This window comes from Monodelphis domestica, chromosome 1 (assembly GCF_027887165.1).
Source record: "Monodelphis domestica isolate mMonDom1 chromosome 1, mMonDom1.pri, whole genome shotgun sequence".
Lineage (NCBI taxonomy): Eukaryota > Metazoa > Chordata > Mammalia > Didelphimorphia > Didelphidae > Monodelphis > Monodelphis domestica.
In genome coordinates this window covers 456,375,767-456,395,287 of record NC_077227.1, presented here as the reverse complement: position 1 = coordinate 456,395,287, position 19,521 = coordinate 456,375,767, and the positions used below count along the sequence as shown (strand labels likewise).

Here is a 19,521-nt window from a genome sequence, read left to right as displayed (position 1 = left end):
CTTGGAATCTTGACCCAGGCTCTCATGTGATTCTCATGTCACATGCTCCCTGTCATTCATTTTGCAGCAAGGAGTCTTTGCTTATTACCCTAGAGTTTCATATCTTTAGGATTACATTTCTAAATTGACTGAAACTATTATACAACATAATGAAATTATCTCTCACTTGACTCAAACTAACTCTCCTACCAAGGCAATTAAAACCAAAAACCAAAAGAAAGAAGATATTAACCCTAGCCTAGTCCCTTTAAGAGAAGTACCAACTTTTAATCACAAAAGACAGTGAAGATAAGACAACAAAGATCATTTACCTCTCAAGTTATGGAGGGATTTAAGTGCAGCACTCCTTCATTTGAGGAGGAACCCATAAAAAAAAAGACCATTTGAAAACAATTTGATCCAACTTGGACTGATTTTGAAAAAATTTTAGATGAATTATTAACTAAAAGGTGTGTCAAGGAAGCTAATCTCTTCCCCTTCCTGAGTAACTTTACCTGTCTATCAAACATTCCTGACGTGCCACAGTTGAGCCAGGGTTGCGTCGGTGTACATTCTGTACATGAATAAAAGTTAAAGTTTGGAGTATGATCGGGGGAGACCAATGAGAGGATGATGAGTAGAACCATGAGGAGAAGAGACAGAGCAGGCAGGTGAGGGGGAATGAGGAAGAGACTGGTAGGATAGGCACCATATGGTCAGGTTACTTATAGGAACATTGTCTGCCCTTCCAATAAACTTTATAAAAATATATATATGGGTAGAAATATTATTTTTAATTATTACAAAGGGAAAGGGATAGATTTATCAAACTTATTGATGAATCTTGGCTTCTTCAGAACTCTTGGTGGGGTTTTAACTAGAAAGCAGACTATGCAAGATTATGCCAAACTAGGGAGGCTACTTAATGCAGTGAGAGCATGTTCAGATAGACCTGGTACCTGGACAAAATTTGAAAAGCTAAAGCAAGATATAGGAGAAAATCCTTCACAGTTCATAGATAAACTTATAGAACTGGGAGGAAGATACATAGACATTGACTTAACAAGAGAAAGAGATATTAGACAACTGAAAAGGCAGTTTGTAAAAAAATTGTTGCAAGGTGGTCAAGGACTGTTTCAAAACCAGTTGCCCTAACTGGACGAATATGGACCTTGATGAATTAATGAGTGTGGCTGTTTTTATTTATAACAGGCATGAAATAAAAGATGCCGATGATAGTGATTTAGTGGATGCATTAAAAAAGGAGATAAAAGTTTTAAAGGGAAAATTTGAAAGGTTTGAAAAAGGAAGTTCAAATTTTGGGTTAGCTATAGCTCTAGTGTGGGAATATACAACCCAAAGAAAATATGGAAACCAGAGATCAATGTGTTACTTGTGTAGAAAGAGGGGACACCTGGTGATAAATTGTAGCTGCTAGAATCAAATATTCACCAAATTTAGAAATAATAGTGGGAATTTTAGGAATAACTGTTCTAGGAACAATAACTAGATTCTAGTTCTTTTTCTAGAAATAATAATAACAAAGAAACAATTTCTGAAATGGAAATTGTGGGAATGATAGAGGCAAATGACTTGTTACAATATATCCATAACAGAGCACATCCACACAGTAACCAACATGTAAATCCTCCTCAATGAAAGGAATCTCTGCACATAGACCTTTATGAAGGTTTGCCAGGGCAAAAAGGACTCTGAAATCAAATAGTGAAACATTTGATGTTCCAGACACAGATATAATTTCACCAGTTATCCCAGTCCATCATCCCTCAGATAGCACTGAACTATATGTAACACTAAAAGTAGGGAATATGTTATAGGATTATCTTCTAGATACTGGAGCATCAAGATCTGTGCTAATGAATAAACTTGATCCTAATTGTAATTAGACTGACTCTATTAATGTTGTTAGGGTGTCTGAAACTCCTTTGGAAGTCCAAAAGCTTTCACCACAAATGGTGTCTATGGGACCTTAATCCATGGAGCAGTTGTTCCTGCTAATGCCTAACTCCCCTATGAATTTATTGGGAAGAGATCTATTGTGTAAATTAAGAACCACAATAATATGTACTGAAGATGGAGATATTACATTAGAACTACCTGAAGAATCTCTAAATTTATTCCCAGTACTCTTTTTAGATAATCAGGAGGTGGATAAAACTCCAACCTTTAAAATACCAACAGATATATCCAAATCTCTCTGGGCTATGTCTTCTACTGATGTAGGCCTGCTTAAATCAACTGTTTAGGTTCAAATTAGAACAAGAGATGGTCCACCTCCATCTATTTCACAATATCTGTTATCAAAAGAAGCAATTGAAGGAATTACCCCAGTGATAAATTCCTTAATAAAACAGAAAATAACAATTCCATGCAAATTAGAATAAAATATACCTATTTTGTCTATTTAAAACTAAAATTAGACAAAAAATGGAAACCCTGTGTATTGATTTGTCCAAAATTTAAGGACTATTAATGATCACGTTATCAAGTTTCCTTTATTCCTAGTACCACAGAATATTTCACAGTAATAGGTCTGTGTTCTACTTTTTTTCAATACGCATTATAACAACCCGGTCCTGCGGTTGCTATATAATTTTTACCTGTGGGTAATAACCTGAGAAGGAGAAGGGATACTAAGGAATGGGTGAATAAAAGAGACTCAAAGACAAGTTAAAAGATATGGGGAGAGTTGCTGTCTCCTTAATGTCTTCTTTGGATAATTAATTAAAGGAAAACATGAGAAATAAGAAAACACATGGGGAGTGAGAACTCCTAGTTAGAAAGCATGTGGGCGACAGTGTCGCAAGGAAAGATAAGGATCAGCAGGAAAAGGTTAAGATAGAGAGACTCTGAAGATCCAGGGAAGTAAGAGAGAGATCAGAGCTCTTTCCCCAGTATTTATTGGTAGTGGATTGGAAGGTGATCAATGAATATGTAACATGACATAGGTTTTTTATTTTTTATTTATTTTTTAAAAAAACATTTTATTTGGTCATTTCCAAACATTATTCATTGGAAACAAAGATCATTTTCTTTTCCTTCACCCCCCCCCCCCCCCACCTCTCCCACAGCTGACGCGCGATTCCACTGGGTATCACATGTGTCCTTGATTCAAACCCATTTCCATGTTGTTGGTATTTGCATTAGAGTGTTCATTTAGTCTCCTCAGTCATATCCCCTCAACCCATGTAGTCAAGCAGTTGCTTTTCATCGGTGTTTTACTCCCACAGTTTATCCTCTGCTTGTGGATAGTGTTTTTTAGATCCCTACAGATTGTTGAGGGACATTGCATTGACACTAATGGAGAAGTCCATTACGTTCGATTGTACCACAGTGTATCAGTCTCTGTGTATGATGTTTTCCTGGTTCTACTCCTTTCACTCTGCATCACTTCTTGGAGGTTGTTCCAGTCTCCATGGAATTCCTCCACTTTATTATTCCTTTGAGCACAATAGTATTCCATCACCAACATATACCACAATTTGTTCAATCATTCCCCAATCGAAGGGCATCCCCTCATTTTCCAATTTTTGGCCACCACAAAGAGCACAGCTATGAATATTCTTGTACAGGTCTTTTTCCTTATTATCTCTTTGGGGTACAAACCCAACAGTGCAATGGCTGGATCAAAGGGCAGACAGTCTTTTATTGCCCTTTGGGCATAGTTCCAAATTGCCCTCCAGGATGGTTGGATCAATTCACAACTCCACCAGCAATGAATTAATGTCCCTACTTTACCACATCCCCTCCAGCATTCATTACTTTTCTTTGCTGTCATGTTAGCCAATCTGCTAGGTGTGAGGTGATACCTCAGAGTTGTTTTGATTTGCATCTCTCTGATTATCAGAGATTTAGAGCACTTTTTCATGTGCTTATTAATAGTTTTGATTTCTTTGGCTGAAAACTACCTGTTCATGTCCCTTGCCCATTTATCAATTGGAGAATGGCTTGATTTTTTTGTACAATTGATTTAAGTCTTTGTAAATTTGAGTAATTAGACCATTGTCAGAGGTTTTTGTTATGAAAATTGTTTCCCAATTTGTTGCTTCCCTTCTCATTTTGGTTACATTGCTTTTGTTTGTACAAAACCTTTTTAATTTGATGTATTCCAGATTATTTATTTTGCATTTTGTAACTCTTTCTAATTCTTGCTTGGTTTTGAAGTATTTCCCTTCCCAAAGGTCTGACATGTATACTATTCTGTGTTCACCTAATTTACTTATAGTTTCCTTCTTTATGTTCAAGTCATTCACCCATTCTGAATTTATCTTGGTGTAGGGTGTGAGGTGTTGATCCAAACCTAATTTCTCCCATACTGTCTTCCAATTTTCCCAGCAGTTTTTATCAAACAATGGATTTTTGTCCCCAAAGCTGGGGTCTTTTGGTTTGTCATAAACTGTCTTGCTGAGATCATTTACACCAAATCTATTCCACTGATCCTCCTTTCTGTCTCTTAGCCAGTACCAAATTGTTTTGATAACCACTGCTTTATAGTATAGTTTGAGATCTGGGACTGCAAGTCCTCCTTCCTTTGCATTTTTTTTCATGATTTCCCTGGATATCCTTGATCTTTTGTTCTTCCAAATGAACTTAGTTATGTTTTTTTCCAATTCAGTAAAGAAGTTTTTTGGTAGTTCAATGGGTATGGCACTAAATCATTAAATTAATTTGGGTAGTATTGTCATTTTTATTATGTTAGCTCATCCCACCCATGAGCAATCCATATTTTTCCAATTGTTTAGATCTAGTTTTAACTGTGTGGAAAGTGTTTTGTAGTTGTGTTCATATAGTTCCTGTGTTTGTCTTGGCAAATAGATTCCTAGATATTTTATATTGTCTAGGGTGATTTTAAATGTTATTTCTCTTTCTAATTCTTGCTGCTGAAATGGGTTAGAGATCTATAGAAATGCTGATGACTTATGCGGGTTTATTTTGTGTCCTGCAACTTTGCTATAGTTGTTGATTATTTCGAGTAACTTTTTGGTTGATTCTCTAGGATTCCTTAAGTAAACCATCATATCATCAGCAAAGAGTGATAGCTTGGTCTCCTCATTGCCAATTTTAATACCTTCAATTTCTTTTTCTTCTCTAATTGCTACTGCTAGTGTTTCTAGTACAATGTTAAATAATAGAGGTGATAATGGGCATCCTTGTTTTACTCCTGATCTTATTGGGAAGGCTTCTAGTTTATCCCCATTGCAAATGATGTTTGCTGATGGTTTTAGATATATACTGTTTATTATTTTTAGGAAAGGCCCTTCTATTCCTATACTTTCTAGTGTTTTCAATAGGAATGGGTGTTGTATTTTATCAAAGGCTTTATCTGCAACTATTGAGATAATCATATGATTTTTGTCAGTTTGCTTGTTAATATGGTCAATTATGTGGATGGATGACATAGGTTTTAACATTGGTTGAATTGACAATGACAAGATCAAAGAGGTGGAGATTAACCTGACATGAGCCTTTCAAAGGAATGTGGTTTGATAAGGTGAGGGCTAGGCCTTTGTGAAGGCTCAGGAATTTACTTGCCCTTTGTACTGTCTATACAATGATTATTAACTGATCTGACCATGTATCTGGTAAGTGAATATATATGTAATACATCAATCATACTTTCCCAAACGCCAACATGCCTGGTATGCTACACCCATCCATGAAGATTCATTGCAAGCTGGAACCATAGACTTTTTGTTACATAATTTACATCTTGGAGATACAGTGGATATAAAGTACTTTCAGCAAACTGGAGGAACTCAGCCTATCTGGGAAGGTCTGTTCCAAGTACTTTTTTTTAAAACCCTTACCTTCCATCTTGGAATCAACACTGTGTATTGATTCCGAGGCAGAAGAGTGGTAAGGGCTGGGCAATGAGGGTCAAGTGACTTGCCCAGGGTCACACAGCTAGGAAGTGTCTGAGGCCAGATTTAAACCTAGGACCTCCCATCTCTAGGCCTGGTTCTCAATCCACTGAGCTACTCAAGTGCCCCCCATTCCAAGTACTTTTAACAACCCCTATAGCAATCAAGATAGGAGAGAGGACATCTGTATCCATTGTTCACATGTGAAAAGAATACCTCTCTTCAAAGAAGATTAACTACATGCATAAAAAAAAAAAGACTAGAAATACATTGGACATTAGTATCAAAGACCTAAAAAAGATTAACTGGATGCATCAAGAAGACTACAAAGACAACCACAAAGACATTATTTTTAAAGACATGGAACTCCTGAACTTATATTTTGATGTTCAATAAAAAGGTTTGATTTTCTTATACATAAAGGTTTAATTTTAAAATGGAAGAGTAATATTTAATAGATAAGTGTATAATATATGTTGATATTTTATGTTATGTTATTATTGTAAAAGTTAAATTTAGTCTCTACTGATAAAAATATATTTTATGAGGTTTATTAAAGATGATTAGAAATAAAGGATACAAATTAATAAGCCACGTGCCTAGGGCTGATTAGCTCATTCACAGTCTAATTACTACATGTTGCAATGTTTCAAGTTGAGGAAGAGAGAGCCTGAATTAGGCATTTTAGCCAATTTAAATACAATTTGTGTTCTTGCCCATATGGGGACTCAGGTGAGATTATAGGGAATTCTCGGAAGTACCAAGGACTTCTGGGGATTGAAGTCTGGGGTTTGTAATACTTAAAATAGTTGAGGCCATAAACTGTAGTGATTAAAATAGTGGAAGATATAATTGTTGTAGATAAAAGAGTGGATGAGTAATTTGTGACTGCAGAAAATATGTTTTTACTACAGTGTCTTGTCTTTAAATCAAATATAAGGTGGTCGCCAGGGAAATATTCCCAATTATGAATATATACCCAAGTCAACTGGGCTTTATAGAGATTTTAATTAATTAATACAATGAGGAATTAAAGAAAGAGTGAAAGAGAGAAAAAGAAAGGAATAAGTATGAAGGGCCTTAAGCTAACATGGCCTAGACCTGAGTCTTAAGAGAGAGATCAGTCAGTCCTTAATCACTCACCACAAGATCTGTCCAAGGGAGGATTCTAGTGATCAGAGAGGCACCAGCTGCAATTCAGACTTCCCAGCTGACTGTCCTGAGAGAGAGACCCAGGAGAGACAGAGTCTCCTTAGAGGGAGTTCCAGCCAGAGTCCTCCTCAAAGGGAGTTCCACCCAGAGACTCTTCCTAGAGCCTGTTTCCAGAGCTCTCTCCCAACAGCCTCCTTAGAGACTGTTTTTTTTAAAGAGCCTGTCATCTCCTTATATAGGGAATTTTCTCCTATGTCATCTCCCCTAAAACCTCCCGGCCCACGAGAAGTTTTAAGGAAGGAAAATAGAAACAGGATAGAAGTTTTGGATCCCGAGAAGGATGTGAAAGAGCCGGCTTTAGAGATGTAAATAAACAAGTCAGTAATCAATTATTAATATTTGGGAGCCACAGCCTGCTCGCTATTCCCATCCAATGATCCCAATTTAACACTGCACTGATCAGAGGATAATGCTAGCTCAGTAGGAAAGGAGATTAGAAACTAAAGGAGTTAGATAACACTAGGTATTAGCATTGGAAAAGAGAGAAAGACAGGAAGGCCTGACCGAAGGGCCAGGCCTCAGGGAGAAAGATAGAGAGGAGAGAGAAAGGGGAGAAGTTGCTCCTTTGCAAACCTGTCCACGTCCTCCACGTGGCTGAGCTGGCTGTGTCCCGTTCCTTTTATTCTCTTTGATATACAAATGAGCTCAATACATATTGATCAGTTACATGATGCCTCAATACATATGGGTGAGTTACCTAGTGTATTGCCATTGGATAATTGCAAATTATGACAAGGTGAAGGTGGGGTTATTATCCTTAGGTGAGTGAGACAGGAGGAAGCAAGGTTTCGCGCCTAACCTCAGCCACACTGGGAATAGAGCCCATTGCCATGTGCAGGATGGCCATGTGCTCACTCACAATCCTTGTCTCTCCATAATACCTATGGGCTGGACTGCTACATCCCCTAAGTTCTTCCATCTACCAATCACAGTAGATGTTTTTCAAAGGATAGACTTTGTCCAACCTAAGAAGGTGTAAATTTTTGAGTAATTCACACCAGGAAAGCTCTGAGTAAGTTTCTCAGCAATTTGTTCCTTGTAAATTCACAAGTTGCTTGACCTTTATAGGTACTTATCTTAAGAACTTTTTGCCTTATTATAAGTATGGGTTTAAGTACTTTTCATTGTTCAGAAAAGAGTTTACAACTTTATCTTCCCCTAGGGCAGACCTAAGTAGGTGAAGTAGAGTTCTCACATTCCTGGTCTAAGTAGAGTTCACTGCCCAAATGGGGAATGGTCTTAATCCAATCTTATGAAGTAGGGTCTGGGAATTTTTAAGGTTCACAGGTTCAAATCTCCATTTTTACATATCCCCTTTGATCATTATTGGGAAACCAGTTTCCCCCAAAGGATCATGAAAACATAATCAACTTAAAGGTTTTTTATATATAAAATATATAAAATAATTTGAGGATGAGGATAAGAGAAAAAAAGAAAAAAACCAATAATTGCTAGATGTGTTGACAAAAAACCAGTTAGGGGCCAGTCCCCTTTGGCATGAAAGTATACATACAAATAAATATTCAATCAACCACACCCAAAGTTCATTCTTGATCTTCTCATGCAGCTTGCGGTCTAGAGGCATCTTCATGGTGTCTTCTCCAGACCTTTCAGTTTCTGGATTCAGAGAGGTATCATGTTTCTTCACCTAAAATTCTTCTCAAAAGGAATTTAAACTTTGCAATTTAAAATAATAATATTTTTACATTCCCCCTTGAAGAGGGTGAAGAGGGTAATTGAAAAACACACGGATGATTTATGGATTTATGGCTGAGTTATGAAGTATATGAATCAATTGGCAAGAGAAAGTAAAAAGACATCAGAAAAATCCAAATAAAAATAATAATTTCTGGGTGAAATATAGACTATCAAAGTCTTATGTGTAAAAATTCTAAGTAAAGGAAAAATAAATCTATAACAGGTCCTTGAATCAGGGCCCAATTAAAATGATATAAGCAAGTAAGCATTTACCCAGTCAGTAGCCAGGACTACAGAAAGTTGCTACACTAGAAAAGACAGAAAAGGAACCAGATTATAGGAGCCAGGTAGGAGCCAAGTTTAAGATACTCATCTGTAAGTATTTTCAGAGTGTGGATACAAGGAAGGCCTATGTCTTAATGTATGTTAAGCATTGCAACCTTGAGTTTTCACACTAGGTTCAAGTCCTTTGTATTGGCTTAGAAGTGCAGCGATCCTTCTTGGATTGGTTTCTTCTTCTTCTTCTTCTCTTTTTTTTTTTGACCTGTGTGCTCTTATGGCACAATTCATGTTTATCTTTGTGCTTCTTTGGCCCTAAGCAATGGCTCTTTTGTATATCTTGTCCTGGAATCAGACAGAATCATTAAGCAAAGTCCCATAATTTTTTTAAAACAATTAGTGGCATCATTTTTATAGTCTCAAGCTTTTGGGGCATGCATTGACATTATAGCAAATGCATTTTAAATTTATATTACTGCAAAATCAAAAAAGTTAAAGAAAATCTTGTCACTGGTGACCTGTGCTTCAAATATAAAAAGGAGAGAAAAAAATGGAAATAGTATATATTGTACTTGCAAGAAAAATATAATAAAAGTTTTAAAATAAAAAAATATAGCTTATAATCACACACTGTGTCACCTAAGGAAATATAGAATACAAGACTTTCTCACCAAAAATGAGATCCATTTCCTCTTCATATCTGACCATGATCCACTGTGAGTACAAGCAAATGAATTTTATAAGGTAACAGTTTTTTAAAAAATAAAAAACAGTAGTACAAATATGTAGGTATCAATATCCCCCAAATTCTCAATAATCCAGTTAATTACAATAGTAAACAAAAACCACTATAATTTTTTTACATAAGTTGTATGACATTTAAAGAAAATTGGATACTTGTCAGAAGTTTTTCAGGTGTAGCAATGTTTCAACCTTGGCAAACATTTTTAAACAAAGTAAAACTTATTTTGGATCTAGAACATCATCAAGAAATCTAGATATCATTACAAAAATGTGGCAGAGGATTCTAGGAAAAACTCAAACCTCTGTACTGTTGATGTTGGGTAAAGTGAGCTGAAGAGTTATAAATGAGAGATGCTCTTCTTTTGGGAGTGCTCCAAGGGTACTATATGCCCTGGGATTAACTTCCCATCTCCTTGGTATGAGACAGTGATGTCCCATCCTTTCACATTTGTATAAATGTGTGAGGTGGGGATTAAATTTGTATTTCACTTCAGCTACTAAAATGGATCTTACCTCCTGTTAGGGGCAGGCAAAATGGCCAGAGATTGTTAAAAAAAAATTCTAAAAATCATGTCTAAAGACCCCTTAAAATCAATTTGAGATATTCAGCTCATTAAATTTTCCAAAGGTTGTTATACAATTGTAACCAGTTCTGATGAAGTCCATCTATCCTCTATGTGACAATTTACAAATTCAAAAATAGAAAAAGCTGTTTTTGTATATGGGCTTAATAATATTTGTTCAGTATAGTTATAGGGGGAAAAGCAACAGAATACGAGTAGTTAAAACCCAGTACATTAAAATGATTCAGTGTAACAGAATAGTATTGAATACATTAATATATGAACTTAAAACCAACAAAATTAAATCTTAAATAAAACAATCATTAAAATGCAATAAAATACAGAGATTTTTATAATACATTTGAGTCTGAAATGCCTTAAAAATACAACCTCCAGTCTCTTTAAAGTTCATTGTTTTTTTTTAATTATCCATTTAGATGCCTATTGTCAGAAGGCAGAAGAATGGTAAGGGGTAGGCAATGGGGGTCAAGTGACTTGCTCAGAGTCACACAGCTAGGAAGTGTCTGAGGTCAGATTTGAACCCAGGACCTCCCATCTCTAGACCTGGCTCTCAATCCACTGAGCCACTGAGCTGCTCCCCCATAATGAGGGTGGGTTTTAGGAATCTCAAATTGGGCCAAAGAATTGCAGGGAGCTGATTTTTCCCCCTGAAGTAATAGAATCAGTGCACTCAAAAGATATCCTTTGAAATACCCCATTCTTGTAATCAACTTCCTGTTTGGAAAAGTCTCTTCCTTCTCCCATTTCTCCCCCCCTCCCTCCCCCCCCCGCCCCGTTGTCCCCTGCCCCTTGCCCCCTGCCACGTGGAGGCTAAGGAAAGAACACCTCTATTTTTACCAGCTGGTTTTTGATCCTGAAGACATTGGGGCAGCTACCAGCAAGGCCTGGGGCGATCTGGCTCAGAGGCTAGAGATCAGCTGGGCTGAGTCTGGGTGGGTCAGGATCGGGAGAGCTATCTGGGTCTGGATTCCAGGAGCGCGGAAGCAGGCAGTAGGAGCTGGGCTACAGGCAAGTAAGCAGGAGCGATCTGAGTCAAGAGGCTTTGTTAAAAAGCCTTGGAGAAATGTGGCTTAGAAATCATTATCTAGGCTATCTTTAAAAAAAAATTGAGAGTTTTTCTCTTGTCCCGTTTGGTCGCCAGACTGTAAAAGTTAAATTTAGTCTCTACTGATAAAAATATTATATTTTATGAAGTTTATTAAAGATTATTAGAAATCAAGGATACAAATTAATAAGCCACATGCCGAGGGCTGATTAGCCCATTCACAGTCCAATTACTACATGTTGCAATGTTTCAAGTTGAGGAAGAGAGACCCTGAAGTAGGTGTTGCAGCCAGTTTAAATACAATTTGTGTCTTTGCCCAGGTGGGGACTCCGGTGAGATTTGTAGAGATTAAAATAATGGGAGTTTTAAACTGTGGCAGATAAAAGAGTGTTTTGGCTTAAATTGTGACTGCAGAAACATGGTTTCAAGACAGTGTCTTGTTTTAAATCAAAATATAAAGTGGTCGCCCGGGAAAAATTCCCAAATATGAAATATACCCAAGTCAGCTGGGTTTTATAGAGATTTTAATTAATACAAATGAGGAATTAAAGAAAGAGAGAGAGAGAGAAAAAGGGAATAATGAGAAAAAAGGCTAGACCAGCTTAGGCCAGCCTTAAGAGAGAGATATCAGTCAGTCTTCAATCCACTCACCACAAGATTTGTCCCAAGCTAGATTCTAGTGTTCAGAGAGACACCAGCCAGCTCCATCTCCAGAGAGAATTCTTCTGAGACAGTCCCTTCTCTCAGCTTTTCATTTCCTTTTAAAGGGAATTTTCTCCTATGTCACCTCTCCTAAGTTGTCACATCTACCAATCACAATAGACAATTTCCAAAGGACAGACCATTCTTAATTCACGTAGGCTTATACTTTTGATTAAGTTCACACCTGAAAAAACCTCTGAGTAAGTTCTCACCTCTTTGCTCCTTGTAAATTCACAAGTTGCCTGACTTTTATAGGTACTTAGCATCCTTTTGTATTAGTCTTAAAAATAGGCACAGCTTAAGAACTTTTGCCTTACTATAAGTATGGGTTTAAGTATTTTTCATTGTTCAGCAAGGAGTTTCTTCCCCTAAAGTATGCTTAAGTAGCGGTGGAGTAGAGGTCTCACATTCCTGATCTAAGTCCCTTCATTGTTTAAATGGGGAATGATCTTAACCAAACCTTATGAAGTAGGGTCTGAGAATTTTTTAAGATTCACAGATTATTGGGAATTCTGGGAAGTACCAAGGGCTTCTGGGGATTGAAGTGTGGAGTTCAAATCTTCATTTTTACAATTATATAGGATTTAGTAGTTCTATGTAGAAATAATTATTATTTATATAGTTTTATGAGATTATAGAAAAGTTATAGATATAATATGCTTTTATGGAAAAAGTTAAAATTAACTTAAATGACATGTAAATGGTAAAGTGTTACAAAGTGTTATAAGTGTTGATATTAGATCCATTATCCCTCCCTCTCATAGCTCCCTATTCCTAACAAGATCAAATCCAAATTCCTTAGTCAAAATGCAAGGCACTTCACAATCCATCATACTTCCCTGTCCTCAGTTCCCCAAATGATATATGTGTCCCAAGTTCTATTGTTCTTTGGAGAATCATCTAGCATGGTGCATTTTCCCAGGGATAGGTCCCTAGAGCCTCAGGATATTGACTCTGTGTAGTTTTTGGAGCTTGGCTCTGTGATAATTGCCAATTACTGGACCTTTCACTTTCCTAATTAAAGATTTGTTTTTTTCAGACTACTTTAGTAGTTCTGTGTTATTTCCAAGTTAACACTAGGTTTCTCTGAATTCATTCCTGTCATCATTTCTTATAGCATAATAGTATTCATTGCATCCATATATCATAACCTGTTCACTTATTCCTCAGTTGATGGATACTTGCTTAGTTTCCAGTTCTTTGTCTCCACAAAAATAGCTGCTAAAAATAGTTTTATATACCTGGGTCTTTCCCTCTTTCTTTGATCTCTTTGGGACACAGGCCTAGGAAAGGGCATTCTAGGCATTTAGCTGGGAACATGTCTATTCTACCCAAGTGACAAGGAAATCCTCCTGATTAGAACAGAGAGTTTATCTAGGAGAATTAGTTGGTCATGAAGCTGGAGTGGTGGTGGTGAGGATAGGGGTAATGTAGTATTTGAAAAAGATACTTCATTGCTTAACCTCAGTGGTAGGGAATCAGTGAGCTGGGCAGCTGGGCTTGGAAGGTTGATCCCTCAGAAACTTCCTTGCCCTATGTGAAGATATACCTCTGCCATTTTCAGGGATTCAGTGCCCTGGGTATTCTGATATTACAGAGATTCTTCATCATTGCAGCAATGACTGGACCTTTAGTCTCTTGGGGTCCTTGGCCATGGGAGATGACCCTACTCACTGACTCCTCTGTTTTGTCTCCATCCCACTGGTTACCTGAAGCAATCTGCAGTGAAGGTGACATGGGCACTGTACCCCAGAAACCCAGGAACTATTATCAGGGAAACTCCCTTGCCCTTGCATCCTTGTGACTCTTAACCCAGAAACACCCAATGACCCTACCCAGGGTTCTGAGATGTTTACCCTCTTTTGTCCTCTAGATTTAAGGTGGACAAAGAAATGAATCTTTATGCCTCCAGGCAGACCCCAGCCAGAGGACCACCTCACCACACCAAATGCCTGAGGGACTAACATTCTGGTCACATCCACACCAGGACATAGCATCTAAAGAGTATGTAAGCCCCAGAGCTGATGTCGTCTGGGGTACAGCCTCTCCATCCATGCTGTCCCCATGGAGGAACAGCCTTTCCTTTCATGCTGTCCTCCCAGGAACTGCTCCCCACCTTGCTGTTCCACCTTGCTATCCTCCTGGCCACTCTCAACATTACTTTCTAAATTAATAAATCTCTTTTTTGTTTTTAAGCTAAGTTTTGGAGTCTTGCATTCTTGCAAAAGGTATCCTTCTCGAACCCCAAGGTATCCTTCCTGCCCATAACAAAGGGATGTCTTGGCCTGACTTCTTTCCAATGAAGCCCAACAAATGGAGTTTGTTCTTCAGGGGAAGGCCGGGCAAAGAGTTATATGTGTTGGAATGACTTTGAGTCAAGGGCATTAGGATTTCTGGTACCAATGTGAAAAGATTTCCTTTCTATTCTTCCTAAGATATTTCCAAGAATAGACCCAAGTCCATGGGGAGCTGCTTAGGTCCCTCTGTCAAGTTCTTCCATCATTTTCCTGATTGGGTGAAGTAGCTACTCGGACTGGATTTAAAAGTCTTTTTGAGTTTATGATCCTCCTGAGAAGTTAGGAATGGGGCTGTCAACTTTGAAAAACACAGAACCACTAAAGTAGTCAGAAAGAACAAATCTTTAATCAGGACAACAGAAGGTGCTCAAGATTTGGCAGCCAGAGTCAAGCGCTTAATACCACACCTAGCCAAAGCTCTGGGACTCTGGGAACAGTGTCTCTGGAAAACCACTCCACTAAAAATGATTTTTCAAAGAGTAATAGAACTTGGGGATCTTATATGTATGATGGATTAACTTTACAATGGACACAAGGAAATGAGGAGTCCAGGGCTGAATTATGAGGGAGAGGCTGATGCTCCACAATGGATACAAAAGGAAGATTCCTGCTAGGAGCTGGGCTACCTGGGCAGAGGTCTCTGATACAATGGGAGAAACTTCTAAGACAAAAAGGAGTACTTAAGATTTGATTATAAACTAATCTTACTTAAAATGGGATCATTAAGTACTTTAAGGCTTATTGTTCAGTCAGAGACAAGGTCAGTCTGGGACTTCCCTTAAGGCAAATTCTCAAGGGACAGAGACAAACTTGGGTGTTCCAAAAAACATGGTTGACAGGGCTTATGGAAGGAAGACTAAGGACAGATGGAACATTGAGTTTTCTTGTCCAGTGGAGGCTGCTAACCTGTAGCACACCTAAATCCTGGGCTCACAGTGATAGCATTGTTATGGGCATGGAAAGATACCCTTTTGGGTTCGGGAAGGATACCTTTTGCAAGCATGCAATGACTCCAAAACTTAGCTTAAAAACAAAAAGAGATTTATTAATTTCAGTTAGAGGGACCCACTTTGGCTACTGCTTCCAAGCTGAAGCAGAGAATTAAATGTCCAGCTGGCTGAGTATGCATGATTTGAAACATAGAAGAAGACCCAAATTTTAAGGAAAGAAAGTTATGGTCAGGTAGTTAAAGGCTAAAGTAAAAGGGGTTAAGATAGCAGGGATGGAAAGGCTGTGGGCACAGGGTCTTAGGGACATGTCCTCAGTGAATGCCTGTGTCCTAGGTAGCTGGAAACCTGCTTCGAGATGTGAAGGATGGCCAGCGACTGCTTCCCCTGATGGGCAGACAGGTCACAAGGTGTAAACCTTAAAATTTCTTAGACTTGTGAATGTTGGAAATTTCACCATTGGAAGGTTTCATGCTTGTAGGGAATTTCATACTGATAGTGGGAACTCTATTGGAATGTGAACCCCATTGGCAAGGGAGGTTCCTCCTCCTCCCTTCTTAAGATTACTTTAGGACAGAAACCTTTTGCTGAACAATGGAAAGGGCTGCAGCATAGATCAAAATTTAATTATTCCAATCTCCACCCTACTCAGGGTAACAGGATTTAGGAAGGGCTGCAGCATAGATCAAAATTTAATTATTCCAATCTCCACCCTACACAGGGTAACAGGATTTAGGAAGGGCTGTAGCAAAGGATCAAGATTTAATTATTTGAGAATATGACCTTCAACAGACATGTGCAAAGCCACAGACCTCTGGGCGGTCCTGGGTTAAGGTAGAGCCACCATTGGCACAGGGAAGACATGGACAGTGATTGGTAGATGTGAGAACTGAGGGGAGGGAACTTGGATGGTTTCCTTAAAGAGAGAGGGGTCTGAGGACTAGGGGGGTTGGTTGGAGAGTTTTTTGCTCTGAGAGGTGGTTGGTTGGAGAGGTTGTGCTCTGAGAAGCTTGCTCTGAAGGAAGCTGGAGGTGGAGGCCCCTGAGACTGTTTCTCCATTTTGGTCACGTGAGTGATAGGGACTGATCTCTTTTCTTTGCCTCAGCTATCTAAGGGCTTGGGCCTTTTGGCCCAGCCTAAACAGAAGGGGTATTTAAGCCCTATTCCCTTCTCTCCCCTTTCTTTCTCTCTCTCTCTCTCCCTCTCTCTATCTCTAATACCTTTCTTTCTCCTGTTTGTAATTAAACTCCATAAAAGGTTGACTGCTGACTTGAGTTTTCATTTAGGAATTACATAGCTGAATTCCTTGGCGACCTTAAATTAATATATATCAGTCTTTTAAAGTGATTTCCTTCCCACAAAGGGGAGAGTCAGTCCCTAAGATAGAAGTGTAGAAACAAGGACTGGGGGGATAGAAACAAGGACAATTACTATAATAGCAATTGGCATTACACATTTGCATTTGGGTATCTTAGCCAACAGACTTCTTCAGAAACCATCTTCTGACAGGAATAAGATCCCTTTAGGAAATTGGATTCCTGAGTTGTTTGCAGAGTTGGTATGTGATGTTTCTGTTAAAGAATATCCTTTTGCAAAGTACACATTAACTATAACATCTATAAACACTTGAGTAGCAATATTTTACAGATGAATTTCTTTACTCCTGATTCTGGGGAAAATTCAGGAGAGCTTTGAGCTATTCCAAGCTCAAGATCCAAACTCCACTTAAGGCTGCAAATACAAGCCATCAATTAATAAACTTCACCTACTTCTCAAAGTATGTTCCCTAACAATTTGAGAACGCTCAATTTTTAACCTAATAGGTTGTTTGGGGAAATGGAAACTTTAATTTTCCAATTTGTATTATGTGCTGATTATGGGGATGTCACAAAGGAAGAAGGTCCAAAAGGGAAAATATCTCCACATGAGACAAAGGACACAGTGAGTGACTTCGTGTACCAAGCATGGCTGGCACTGCCATTATTGTCTCACTCAAGGATTCGCAGTCTAGATGGTCAGGAAAATTCAGTCCAAGGTGAGCCTTGGGCTGCCTTCTCTATAACCATCCTAGGACTTTTTCTCCTTAGAGCACTTGCCACTGGATGCCAGAGGCCTTCTTTTCCTTAAAGGACAACTCACCCATTAACAGCTCAGAGAAATTCTGCTTATTAGCAGTCCAAAAACAAATTTCCATACCCTCAAACAAGCTTTTCTGACCATTTGCCCTCTCTAAGGATTCCTTAAAGCCTATGAGTCTACATTATAGCAGTTATTCTTACATATTTTGGCAATAATTCGTCACAATTTAGTCATAAAACCTGAACAGGAATGTTGAATTCATTAGCTCTACAGTAAATACAAATCAAGGCTAGATCATATCCTGACCTTAAACCATCTGAAGGAACTAAGACAAGACCAGTTAGGAATCTCTCTAAGGAATTTTGATTTTCCAAAACTACATACATCAATTCTAGGAATGATCCCTAAGTTAAAGATCCAATTATGAGAGCAAAACATCTACCTGTTTTCTTTCACCTTCTTTCTCTCTCTCTCTCTCTCTCTCTCTTTCTCTCTCTCTCTCTCTCTCTCTCTCTCTCTGTCTCTCTCTCTCTCTCTCTCTCTCTCTCTCTCTCTCTCTCTCTCTCTCTCTCTTTTCCTTCAAAACCCTCTGCTTAAAAAGGCAGAACACAACTTCCATTCTTCCTTCAAAAATCTACATACTCAAGCTTTATGGACTTTAGAGCAAAGTCCCTCTTTTTTTAAAATTCAAACCCAACATAACTCTTCACCTTCTCTGACTTGCTTTTACCATCATAAGTCAAACAAACATTCTATTGATATCACTTCAATTGCTAATTGGTAACCCAAAGAATTCTGATTCAAAGGATCATTAGCATAGTACTCATCAGTTATAAATTTTAGTTCATAGAACAAATTGGTAAACTGAGGTAACCACTGAGTATTGAACAAAATCTATGGTAGAGTCAGGTTTACAATGAGCTTTTTGTTTACACCCAAACAATATTTAAAATACATATTTCAACAGCAACTCACATAACATTAAAAATTTCATAAAGCATTTAGTATTACAGGGTCTATTTTAAATTTAGAGATTTGAAACCTTTTAAGGACTATAAACCTTAAAGCAAGCCTTTTGACAAGCAGGCTGATTATCTATTTTCAAGATCAAGAAGTTAAATGCAATAATAAAGTTAGTCCAACTTTAATACACTGGGATGAAAACCATTGAGAAGAAAACCATTTGATAATTTTAAACAAAAACCCATTTTTTGGTAAGCTTAAACACTTTAAACCATTTTTTTCCTTACATCTTTTATGGTAGAAGGGTAGATAAGGATGGAATGCAGTCTTTTCAAGGCTATACTGATAAAAACTTATTTTACAAAGCCAATCTGTGGCTTTTCTATACAAACAAATTTCACTGTCTGACAAAATTAAAATTAGGATGTTATTTTTTTTTAACCCATATAAATACATGATCACAATTTTGAAATAAAATACCAATAAATACCTCTAGACAAATTTAAGCATTACTTCCTTTTGGCTAGCAGACAGGGAAAGGAGATTTATCAGGTCTTCTTATCTCTCCCTGTTTACCTCAAAACAAGATAATTAATAGGTTGTTCTACAAGTTGGAAAAAAAAAACACCTTAGTTTTAAAAGTGTAAGACATTTAAAAATCCCCCAAATAGGGGTGTCTTACCAGTTTCTGTTCAGAATCAATCCTTCTTCCTTTCTGCAGTAAAGGAAGGCAGATCTGATCAGTGAACTAAAAAAGCTTCTCCGTTTCCTTCCCCCTGGCCTGGGTTTCTGGGGGTACAGTGCCCATGTCAGCATAATGTGTGAGGAACCTCAGTGCTCTGAGAACTGTAGCTGACTAGTGAGGAAGTGCTGAAGGGATGGTTGGGCTGGGTCTGGGGCACAAGCCCCTTCCTTACTCAGGTGCATCCTGCTGTAATGACCCAAACCTCTGAACATTTTCTTCTTTTGGGGAGTTGTCTATAAATACTTTTCTTTGCCAGCACTTCATAAACTGTCATCTTTTTTCACTCGTGCCTTCCTATATTCTAATTCAGACCTCAGTTTATTGTTGAAGGGAATCTGCCTTTTGAAATGAACAAGTAAGATAAG

At 38.0% G+C, this 19,521-nt stretch overlaps 1 long non-coding RNA gene across 1 annotated transcript in view; it reads left to right on the top strand.

Annotated features, from left to right (window-relative positions):
* LOC130456451 (uncharacterized) overlaps positions 1-14,325 on the top strand; it is a 38,984-nt gene extending 24,659 nt beyond the window's left edge. Inside the window, exon 2 of the long non-coding RNA XR_008915321.1 lies at positions 13,999-14,325. This is a non-coding gene — a long non-coding RNA (uncharacterized LOC130456451). The remainder of the gene's footprint in view (positions 1-13,998) is intronic.
* The last annotated feature ends 5,196 nt before the right edge of the window (positions 14,326-19,521 follow it).